Raw genomic sequence first — 12,809 nt, forward strand, 5'->3', positions numbered from 1 at the left:
AGATGGAAAGATAGAAAGAAAGAGAGACGGATCGAGGAGGAAATTGGCGGTGAGCCAACCACGTGGCTAACCACGAGAGAAACTGAGAAGACACTTCAATGGAACCTCCAAAGCGTGCCTCTCTTCATTCCCCCTTCCTTCCTTCCTTCCTTCCTTCCTTCCATCCACATCCACATTCTGTAGCCGTCGATGCTGCTCCCGTATTCCAGTTTTCTAGCTACCGGTGAAAAATTAATAGCCAGTTCTTATCGCTCTAGCGTGTGCGATAAATATAATCATCCCTTCTATTTCTTCAAAACCCACACTGAATCCTTCCTCGTGTAACCGATCAATCGACGCGCATCCATTCGGGTCACCGTTGCATGTGAGGACGTGTAATGCACGCACAGAACGTGTTATGGGATAGGTATTATTATTATTATTATTATGGCATTTCATAAATTCCATGAGTCAGCAGTGGCGTGCCATCTTAATGTGAAGTGGGCATAAAATAAGCCTAAAGTATTTTTCGAAAAGTTGGGTTCCAACTGAATTAAAATTACAACTGATCATTAGCGGTAAGTTATAGTCTCATTCGAGATTTTCAACCGTCAATCCCTCGTAATTATCTCGCTAGTGCTTGTGCCGAGGATGTATATTCAATCATGGTTCGGGTAACAAGCGATTGCGATGATTTCAAGGAATTTCAAAGCGTTTCATGCGATTCCAACTAATTTCAAGGAATTTCAAAGTAGCTACTTTCCCAAGTGATTTGCTGGTTCAACAAGTGAATACACGTGCGATTTCAAGTGATTCCATGTGATTTCACGTGACTTTGTAAATCGATTTTGGATGGTTCCGTTTACATCCGAACTTAAGGAAAAAAAAACATTATAAAAACGAGAGGTGGATACTCGGGTAACCTGAGTGCGCATTAATGTGGTAAAAGCTGGGTGCACACAGAAAGATTGAAGTGTCTGCTTTCCAAATTGGTCAACGAATTCGACAAGTGAATAACCCCTCTGGTTGTGCTATCTTATCGTGATGATTGCCGGACCATCGATTTTTTCAAAAATTTTTCGAACAATCAACTATGTTATTCTACGGTTGATTTGGGGTCAATTAACGATTAATTATCCAATCGGTTTTATTTCGATATTTGTAAGTGGTTATGGTAACCTGACAACCGTGTAAAATTAAACGATTCTACTAGACTCTCAATCGTTTTTTTGATGCGATTCGAAATGAAACATCGATTAAGCATTCGTTTATAATTTCATTGTTTTCTGTTTTTTCATTTTATTTTAAATGCTTTTTTTAAATGCTTTTATTAAAATGCTTACGAATATAGTTATTTGAAAAATACTACGATTAATAGCGAAAATTGCCGGAACGGTTCTAAATTACACACGTATATGTACTCGTATAATACATATAAATACGTACGTAATAATAAATCTGTCAACGGATATATAAATTTATCCGCATATCCGAGGAGTTATGCATGAATATTTTTTTGCAAAGCTATTGATATTTACCGTTACCTCACTTTTTTCTGTTCCTTTCAAAAATGTTCGTATATACCCATGGTCAGGGATCTTTCATCAATATCGGAGATTTTTAAAGGATCAAAACGTGGCACATGGAAATCTTCCATGTAAAAATAGTATTTATCAAAGTATAATATTTTCTTCTACACGAAAAACGATAAAGTTTTTATTAAAATTTTTGATAATTTTATATTTCCGATAGACAGGCACATCAAGTTCGATTAAATTGAATAAATTTACTGTATTTCACAGATATTATTCAACATTTTACTGTGGCCCAGTCGAATAAACTGGGCGTTTATCATTTTCATCATTTTTATCATTTTTCGAAAAGGAAAAGCTTTTACAACGCGCCGATTTGAAGGAAACATAAAAGTAGTCAAACGTTACCGCACAGAGGTCAATCCGTTCATTGCATAAAAAAATTATCATCTCCCTCCGACCGTCAGAATTGAATTTCTTACACGTTAATTAAACGGCGAACAAAAAATGTCGATGCGGCACCGCTCAAAAAAATCGCGCAGCGATTTCATTTCACGAGATTCAATATTACTCTAAATACTATGATTTCACGAAGTGGGCGATCGAAATAAAAAATCACTAGTTCTTTTTTTTAGGCAGTCCGATACACATAGATTCAAGATATATACCTTATACGCAGGTACCGTATAGATAAATATACCGTACGATACACGCGTACGTTCTACCATAATACGCAAGTCTAATAAATCCGTAGACGTAATTTGCATGAAGAAGTGAAACACGGGGTACAGCAGCAGCAGTAGCAGCAAGTGTAAATCGGTAATTTGAAATTCCGTTATGAATAAGTTCACCAACTGTACATATATACTGGCAACGAGCCCAGATTATACCGTAGATCGTATAGCACGAGGAAAAGACGCAACCGCGATAATTTATTTTTTTCCACCGTCACTATCGTCGTCCTTTATTTTGCTTTCCGTTCCTTCTCACTCGCTCTCTTCCTTGGTTTGTCAAACTCATGTGTGCCTGCCCCCCCCCCCCCCCCCCCCCCAAATGTTACATCGGCAGCGTAGATTGGAGCGTACAATTTTTCAACTCCTTGAATTTACCATCTGTCTTCAAATGTCCTTGGCTCCTTTCGCTTTGACGATTTCACGGAGTTTTGCAGAGAAAACAAAACAATAAACAATTATGAGGGGAGAATTGAGATGAAAAGAAAGGAAGGAAAAAAGATGAGACGGAAAATGTATTTTGTAAGAGTCAATATACGTAGGGGGAATTCCATGTCAAATCTACCAATTTTTGTAACCATCGCTATTTTCAGGTTCGTTGAATCTTTTTTAGGCGTTAGTGAAGTCTTTAAGACCATCGATTAACTTTGAGGAATTTTTACCCATCGCATCACTTGGATGATTTTAAATATCGATCCTTTTTAAGTTGCCACTTTTTCTGACAATTCTCAAAACATACAAGTTTTTGCTCCGATCATTTTGAAATTGATTCCACGACGACTTTATCTTTTATTTATTTAAACAAATCGAAAAAAAAAATTTCTCCACAATTTGTCTTCACTGTACATGGAAAGTGCGCTGTCAAAATTACGTAGAAAATGAATTGAAATTAATTTTCTTGCCAACTATTTATCATCACAGTTTCGAGAAACTGATTTAAAAGCAATCATAACAATTCATCAACGTTCAAGATGAATTCACAAAAATTACATTCTTTATTTAAATTACTCGCAACGAACCTTGTAATAGACTTAATTACTTATTTTTCTATTCTTTTAAACACTTGGATAATTTTCTGCTCAGATTACGATATAAAATTGTCGAGATACTCAACAAAATAAAAATAGTAAAAAAAAATTCATACCATTATGGCACGAATCTTAAAACGATCGGAGCAAAGAGTGAAATAACATGAATATTTTTCGAAAAAAAAAAAAAATAAATAAATAAATAAGTAAAATAAAAATAAAATATGGAACTTTGAAAGGATTTGTATGTCTTCATTTCGGAATTGATTCCACAAAGAACATTCAAAAAAAAACTAAATTGGACGCCTTATAAATGATACGAAGAAAGTTCTAACAAAATCAAAAACGATGAGAATCAAAACCGGTAAGATTTGACACGGACTGTCCCATAGATATAAGAACGTAATACGCGTTCCGTTGCTCTCATATAACACCGCTGAAGAGAGACAGGCGAGTTTATATTACCCGCGGGCGACGTTAAAAACCGTAAAGAGCCGTCGGGAGGTTGAAATTCGCCAATGTACCAAACCTCCTACTTCTCTTCCTCCGACAACTGAATTCAACATTTTACCTCGATACTCTGAAAACCGTTTCCGTGTTCGATATCTGGAAATGCTCTATATATGATTTTATATGTACCTGGTTATAGGTGTGTGTACATATGTGTATATATATATATATATATGTATGTATGGACACACACACACACACACAAGATTCGAGTCGTATTGTGATTCGATTCGAACGAAATCCCCGAGCTGCAGTCAGTTGGCAGCTGCTGCAACCACCGTCGTGGCAGCGACGTCAGTGAAACGTGAAATGAAATCTGGTACATGTGAAATCTCAGCGTATGTACAAAACATTTATAGGAAGTACAGGTTTATCCAGGCTATCTCACGAGTTTCACTGAATTTACAGTCACTCGCGATCAAATATCATCCAGCACTAAACCGTACACAGCTATCTATCGTTAAGAGAGGACACAGGTTTAGGACTACGTTTTCTTTTCTTTTTTTCAATGATTTTCGCGAATTGTATTGGCGAAAAAGGATTGTGTATCATTTATTGAAACCTTGAGAATATGTTATACGTCGTATATTCAAGTAAATATCGTCATTTTCATTAAGTATTTGGTCGGAGAATACGGAGATATCAGCTGACACCCATCGGAGGTCACCATCAGACAATTGAATAAATCAAATTTGCAGATAAATTGCCACATGACATATAAATATATGCAACACGCAGCTGAGAAATGTACTGATTTGTTTCCGGGATTGATACGCGAATCGACGCAAAGTCTTACAGCTTTGGCACGTATAAAAAAACCGATATAAGACTGTTGCCAAAAATTTTGTTCATCGATATATAATATTACAGCTTCCTTCATAATATAAGTATAATAATTATAAAAATTTGCAAATCACGGGATTACAAAATTGTAGAAGAAAATTTTTACTGCAACTCTAACCTAGCTAAAAAAAAAAAAAAAAAAAAAAAAAAAACCAATACCCTATAAAAAAAAAAACGACAATGGAAAACGGGCGCGTGTTTTTTCTTATCTGAAGAATACCACAAAGGGTATGTTAGGTCAGGTCAGGTTGTGTTATGTTGTGTTGTGTTATGTTATGTTAAGTGAGGTTAAGGCAGAACGTATATAGCATCGAAAGATAACCGGCAAGGAAAAAAAAACGAAAGAAGAAGGCCTGTGAACTTATTGTGAGAATAAATCACCCAGCGTCTAGATAAAATAAAAAAAAAAGAGAGTGTTTTAACCCATCTGTCCTTACATAATCTCCTCAATTCTTCTTCTTCATATTCATGTTCTTTTTTTTTTTATCCAACGTTGTCAAAATATAAGCTGCATATATTTCACCTCTTTTATTTTTATTTTTTTGTTTGTCACCGCTCTTTCATTTTCAGGAAATTCCACATTTGTGTTCCTCACCGCGTACAACAAACAACGCTCTGCATTTATTACGAGTTTCTTTATTATTATTATTATTATTATTATTATTATTATTATTATTATTATTATTGTTGTTGTTGTTGTTGTTGTTGTTGTTGTTGTTGTTGTTGTTGTTGTTGTTATTATTATTATTATTATTATACGCATGTATCAAGATACCACGCAAGTAAGGGCGTATTTTATTGTTACTCGTTATCTCGAGTGTTTCGCATGTAAAGAATAGTGATAATAATAACCACAATAACAATAATAAGAATGAAGAACACCGCTGCTTGAAGATGTTTGACGATTCTTATCATCGCGTCGGAGATAAAGATCCGACAAATGTTTCGAGACCTGTTACACATTGGTGTAAAAATAGCTATTATTTATTAATTACATGGCACACCTCGACGGTGTTTCGTTTGAATAACAGAAAATTGAAGACAAGATAGAGAAAAGATTCAAATTGACTGAATATAAAATTTATAAAAAATAAAATAATAAAATAAAGCCAACAACAACCTCAAAATCACCTCAATTGTATCAGAAATAACAAGATATATATACATATATACAGACTGCAGCTAATCGAGTAAATGATATATTTTTAAACGAATGAATAAACATGTGTGCACAATGTATAGTACCCATAAGATATAATACATTTATTATCAATACGAGCAGTTGTTCAACAGTAACGTAACTACACCATCGAACATGTATGCATTTTTATACAATCCCGTCTCTGCAACTGTTGAATAATGAAGGATATTTTTTTTTTCTCACACATACTTTTGTGCATTATTATCTTCCCTCTTCTATTGTGTATTTCACATTTTCTAACGCGGTGAGATGAATACATCGAATAACAATAATCTCTCTCTATCTCTCGCAGCTACAACAAGAACAACAATTTTGTATTTTTCGATCGTGAAAACCTAGTAAAAACAAGACGACAAGATTTTTCCTCTTTTGTTTCAGTTTTCTTAAACAATTTAAAACCTAACCTAAACGCGCAAACCTCACGTTGAACTCACGTTCAGCCCAAATGACGTCACTCGTAGCGAGTAAGTTCCGTGCGTAAAATTAAACTATCGCAAAGTGCGCATGCGCCAAGAAACCCCGAGTGTGTGAAATTGAGAATTCCATCCAAGCGCATGCGCCAGCCTGGTTTTAGCGCACTGTACCGATACAGGTTCAAAAAATTTAACTATCCAAGCATATTTTGAAAAGAATATTCATTGTTAAGGAGCACAAATCTAATTATAGGTTAAACCTAAAGAAACGTTTTTCTTAAATCAGATAAATTCTCTGAAAAAAAACGACTTTTTTAACCGTCATTTTTCTTTTCAACGAAAGACGCAATTTTTTATATTATATTCTGTGAAATCGGACGAAACTAATATAATCACTTTGAAAAGCACATTTCTGCTTCAGCTTGAACGAAGGGATTGTGAAATAATATATCGATTGTCACTGCACAATTTTTCTTTGATTGATATCGTAGATCCTACTACATGGGATCAGGGCAGCGGTTTAAGAAACTACAGACGAGAAACTTATAAGAGAGTCATTTTGGCATACGACGATGACGAGGAGGAGGAAGGCAGACGGATTAGTTGACCGTGTGTGAGAATTATACCTACGTATCTACTATAAGTATGTATTATAAGCCGGACGCGCTTCGTGTTCGCGGATGCTTAAACGCTTGACAAATAACGCATGGCACGGTCACGGCAAGCAGCAGCAACAGCAGAACCGACGACTCTAAGGTTTGGTTAATACGATTTCCGGTCCGTGCAACACCGGCGATACGATTCTTATACAACACCCCGTCGCCTGCCACCGCAGTTATTAAAATTATTTAAATTACTATACCGCACGGACTGCGGCGCATTATAATAAGCGAGGCGTCGCAAAAAAAATCCCGCGGTTTACCTCATCCCGACATTACGTCGCCCCAGCTTCCGGTTCTTTAATTTTTACCTATTCTCTAGTATTTCTTTTTCTCCACTTCGTTATTTTTACCTGTATTATTAATTTTCTCTTCCTATTATATTATATTAAAATTAAGCAGGTACGTTCGGTATGTTGCAAACAATTGAAACAAATAAAATAAAGTGCTACTATAACACGATCCAGGTATGTATAGCACGTGTATAACACTAACATTATCGAGGGAACGATTTTAGTTTCACCACTGCGCGATTAAGAGCAGCAACGGAGGCGCGGAGGCGTTAATACTTTGAAACATCGAGAATAGACATTGGATTGTAGGGGTAAACGCTGGCGTTGTACATAATTTAAGGTAGGCTTCCTCCTTTTCCTCTCGCCGCCGCCCACAAAGCCTAATGGAATAAAATATGTTATATCTTCGAGCAGCCATCCGACCGAAGCAAACCTCGGAAATAGTTTCACGTCTTGATTAAACCCTCTTTCTTCAAATCTGCACAATGTGTACATATTTTCGTACAATTACAACCAGAATTGAGAATATCAAAGCAGAGTATTATTGAATTTATTTGTCGACCGGCAATTTTTTTGCAAATTTTTATCAGTCCTCGGTATGTAATAATATTAATCTGATCCTAAACAAAATGTCAATAATAACTACGTGAAGTTGACAAAGAAAATAAAAAAATAAAAAAACCGTACTGAATATACTTGATGGGAAAAATAACCGTCGTCATACTGCTACTGTGATATTTTTTCCCTCAGGACAGCCAATTTCTCTCCCTCTCTCTTTTAATCTAGCTTATAAAAAACGTGTCGTTACAACTCCGATGCGTATAATCATTGAAAATATACATATCACGTATGTGTGAGTGTAAAAGTTATTTCATCCAGAAATATCGTGTAGAAGTTTTAATGCTTGCTTCCCTCGTATCGCCCATAATAGTAATGTCTGCAGGAGCCTGGAGCCATGATCGTAAGGGAATAAAAAAATCGATATTAAAAAAGAAATCATAAAAACGCAACCTTACTTATACCTATGCGTGTGTACATATGTGTGTGTGTATATATATATAAACTCCCAGTATCAATGTATGAATTCAATATATATAATGTATATAAATATGTAGATATGCACACAGAGACAGAGAGAACTTCAATCACGACTTTGATATAAAATAGAACTGCACCGTTATATCAAACATGACGGTCACTCACCGAGGCACAGATAAAAAGAAATGGGAAAAATCAACGTCCTTTTCCTCTGTTAGGAAACCTCCCAGGCCTGTTAAGGAGGTATTTACAAGAATTTTCAGGAAATTCTTTGGTATTTCAGTTAATTTTTGTTCTCCGGCAGGAAAAGTTAAAAAAAATTTTAAAGTTTTTAAGTATGCATTTCTCACATGTTAAGAAAAAAATGGACATTAATAATGTTGGTATTACAGGAATATATAGTAAAACAATTATTAAGTGTGATTATAATTGTTAACGTTAAATTTCATGATTCTTATGGCGTTGAATCCGCGGTTAAATAAGTTTGTATAGTATACTAAATGTTTTTTTAATTAAGTTAGACCGCAACATTAATTTATTGTTACACCAGCATCAAATTATCGCAACAGTTACGAAGAAATATAATACCAGTGACAACAATCAAAAGAACCGTATTTACGGACAAAACACATTAGATTTCATAATTGCAGCTACACAAATCTCATATTTGTTTTGTACCCAAAGCCGTATGCTGTTTGGCTTTGGTAAAAGAAAAATTAAAATAGTCGTCACGAACCGTATATGTAAACCACGGCTAGAAATCTACGAGTAAGTAAGAAATTCACTTATTTCCAATTTTTAATCTCTCTGCAGAAACTTAGATTTCAAAATATGAGTGTGTCTTGTTTTATTACGATTTGCTGAATTTCAAACAATTCCGAAGACGCGAAACAGGGTTCCTCAACATGAATCGTCACAGTACCGTTCATGATTGCGATTGAAAAGATTACAATTTACAATTGCATGGTGAAAAGAGGAACCGAAGCTCTCATGTAGACAGAGCAAAAAAATCTGTCGACTTTGCGAAACTCATTGAAGTAAGAAAGCAAGTTGGCAACTCGCTCCCTCCTTAGATGGTCATGGAGAGAACGGAAAATCCATCATGTCGTTCTCAACTGATAAACCAACCGACCGATCAACCAATCGGCAAAATAATCAAGTAACCAACAATAAACTCGATATGTAACCAAGTAATACGTGTATTACGTGCATCGTCACTGATTATACACCCACTCCACTCTTCGTCAGTAAAATTTACACACACTTCAGATGAACAACTTTAATACTGCGTAATACTACAGGAACGAAAGAGTACAATGTGAGTAAGAAGTAAATAAATGAGTAAATCACCGGTGGATGGGTGCATGCGGTGAAGCGTACAACCACCACCACCACCACACCATTTTACAACCACCGGCGAATTGCCATGATACGCGAATTATAGCCGTATTGTTCCGCCACGGTATGCATGCAACAACGTAACTAAGTACTGCAAATATAATTGCAAAGCAACGTCGTGCGGACAGAGCAGCGTGAAAGTGACCAAAGTGCTTCTCGACGATCTTCTGCGGACAGATTCTAATGTATGTGTAAGAGTGTTTTTTTTTTTTTTTGTAAAACGCGCTGCAGCAGGTGATGGTCGCGTTGTACGTTGGCAGAATTGATCGAATAACCGTAAATAAGTCTGTAACACGATGTGCCGATAATAACAATAACGACATCGCGCTACGTGCTTTGTAAAATTAAGCATAAACAACGGCTTACGTGCGCGCTGACTATTTCCAATAAGATTTTATAAGTATCAAAAAAACGCATACTTTTCAAGAATTTACATACATGGCTACGTGAAATTTGAATCATTTTTTTTTTTTCATCCGTACTGAGAGAAAGTACCATTTGTTGAGCAAAATTTAATAAAGAATTTTTATCCCAGATTTTTCATCCTTTTTTCCTCCTTCAATATATTTTTATTGTCGTTTTATTTTCGACTCACTTCTCTTCCTTCGTCATTTTGTACAGAGGACTTTGTTATACCCTATACCCTACACCAATGCTAATGCATACTGCAGAAAAACTTGCGACAGCTGTTTGTCTCTGCAGTATAGAAGCCGACGGGAAGACGAACAGAAAAAGATAATTCGGACTTCACAAAGGCATTTCAATCTTGGCAAGGAAGAGATAGAGAGGGAGATAAGACGAGGAGAGGAGAAAGAGTGAGAGAATATTAAAATAACACATGAATATACATGCTCGACACATATTTGATTCTCCTGGGGCTGTACCATCATTTATTCGCAATCCCTCAATCTCGCTCATTGTCAGCCATGTTTGAATATTGTTTTCTTCTTCGTTCGGTTTCCTCCCAATGTTTTTTCTTTGTTTTATTCGTTTTTTGCACGATCGTGTTTTTCCGTCGAGCAAACGCACCACAGCCCATTCATCGTGCAAATCGTCATTTAAAAGATAACGCATAAGTATACAAACATATAAATATGCGTATGTAATATGAAACAAAACCATTAAATAATTCAATGTGGGATTAATGACAGAGGCGCGCGTTATTCGTCGTACAAATGAGCAAAGGAATGATGCACGGGCCATATTTTGCACGGTGACGTAACGCGCAGGGATGGTTATCCATCCGTTTTTGTCAGTGGAGGTTCTCGATCATCGAAAATTAGACATTCTAGTCTATCACATATGTATTTGCAAGAGTATTTGAATTTCTCAAGGGAATGTCTGTTCACGTACAGTTACAAAATCGTATGCAGCGTGGTGGCACCGGGCATTACGCGAGAAGAGAATCTCTGATCTTCTATCCAGTCTCCTCTGCTCTTCTATGGGTATAAAATAACCCCCATCTCGTTGTTAGCTTTGAGGAATATTTTCCCCGAGGCCTGAACTAAAGCTCTCTATATGTATATATATATATATATATACATATACATATATTAGCTGCCGAGGGAAGTGCTGCAGAAGGAGCAAAGTAGCCCGGCTTATAGAATATCTACCCATCTACCCAACTGATGTATGTGTGTGTATACATTTAAAGTGTGTGTGTACGTATTATTCTTTGTGTAACGAATATGGAATGCCACGCCGGTTGGCTGAAGAAAAGTAATTATACTTGCAAAGAGTATATAATATATACTCTTATAATGTATAGATTACTCGAGACGGAGAAAAATGGTTCTTGCGATTATAAGGTTTTAAGCTCCCTCTCCCTGTATCTCTGTATCACCGGTTGCAGAGACAAAATCATATTCTCTGCTTTCATCTTACTTTTTTCTTCCCTGGTAAGTTTATTTTCCCTCATTCTTCTCGATGACCCATTTCCGCCGAATAGACAAGTGCGTAAACCGGAAAGAAGAATGAGTATGAAATTAGTAACGTTACGGTAACGATGCATATTTAGGAAAAATCGTTACTTCGCACCTTGAGATATTTCTGCTACTTATTGTTAGTAAACCATGATAAACAAAACATACCTACCCTTATTTTGAAAAAAACCGAAACCTTGAAAGTTATTGTAAAATTTCACATCAACGATATTTTCCATGATGTTTCGTTACGTTAACGCTACTAACTTCGATCTCGTAAAGACTAAAGGTTCTGCTGTATGGATTAGGCATTCATTGTCCGAGGAGCAATCACGATTTATCGCTGCATCGTGAACAAAAAGCAAAAACTAATAAACGTACAATGGAGGACGATGCAGTGGCGGCGGGCTCGCGATGAAAGATGAGAGAATTTATTGTGTTGTCTAATCGTGGCGAACTCGCTCGCAGCGACAGCGTGAGAGATAAGGTGTCTGACACAAGAAACGGGGTGTGTAAGTAACCTGGGCGCAAGCGGCGGCGACGAAGGCTACGTAGAAACGACAGCGACTCGGCTGCCACCGTCTTGTCAATAATTGCTACTATAGCTAGCCAGCCGACGATGAGCGGGATCCGAGATTGCAGCCTCTCGAGGAGCGCTGATCTCGTTCGATAAAAGGGGGCGAAGAGCAAAAGAAAAAGCAATGACAGTGGAAGGAGCGACGATCGGCAGATCTGCGCAAACGAGAAGGAAACAAGAATCGAGCAGCAGCGGCAAAGCGTGAGACAAAGAGGGGGGAGGGGGGAGGGAGAAGCTTCAAGAAATAATCAATATTTCTGGCAACGGAACCTGTGGCCACCGGTCTGCGACCGACGGACTCCGCCGAGTGCCGCCGGGAGAAACGATAACAGGTTGTCGACGACGGAGAGGAGGAGGAGGAGGAGACCGGTAAACGACTGACTGAGTCTTACTCCTTTGACGGAGCTCCTAAGGTTAACGGACAGATAGAAAGAAGCGACGAAGTATGTCGGCGGGCGATCGATCGATTAGCGAATTGTTGTCGGAGGGCTCCGGCTACCGTGACGAAGTATATACAACGCGAATGGCAGAAACTCGTCGAACGGAGTTTACGCGGTTGCCGTTGGTGACGTGTCCGTGTTTCCCGCGAGGGAGGAGATTTTACCGAGACAATTTTCAAACGCCGGGGAACGAACAATGGAGATGATCGTGATCGTGACAATAAATGGCGACCAGAAAGCGTGCA

The 12,809-nt window shown here is 37.2% G+C and overlaps 1 protein-coding gene across 4 annotated transcripts in view; it reads right to left on the bottom strand.

Annotated features, from left to right (window-relative positions):
- LOC107219924 (heterogeneous nuclear ribonucleoprotein L) overlaps positions 1-12,809 on the bottom strand; it is an 81,486-nt gene that overhangs the window by 68,143 nt on the left and 534 nt on the right. The gene's annotated exons all lie outside the window — the stretch shown is intronic.

The sequence above is a fragment of the Neodiprion lecontei genome, chromosome 3 (assembly GCF_021901455.1).
Source record: "Neodiprion lecontei isolate iyNeoLeco1 chromosome 3, iyNeoLeco1.1, whole genome shotgun sequence".
NCBI classification, from domain to species: Eukaryota; Metazoa; Arthropoda; class Insecta; order Hymenoptera; family Diprionidae; genus Neodiprion; species Neodiprion lecontei.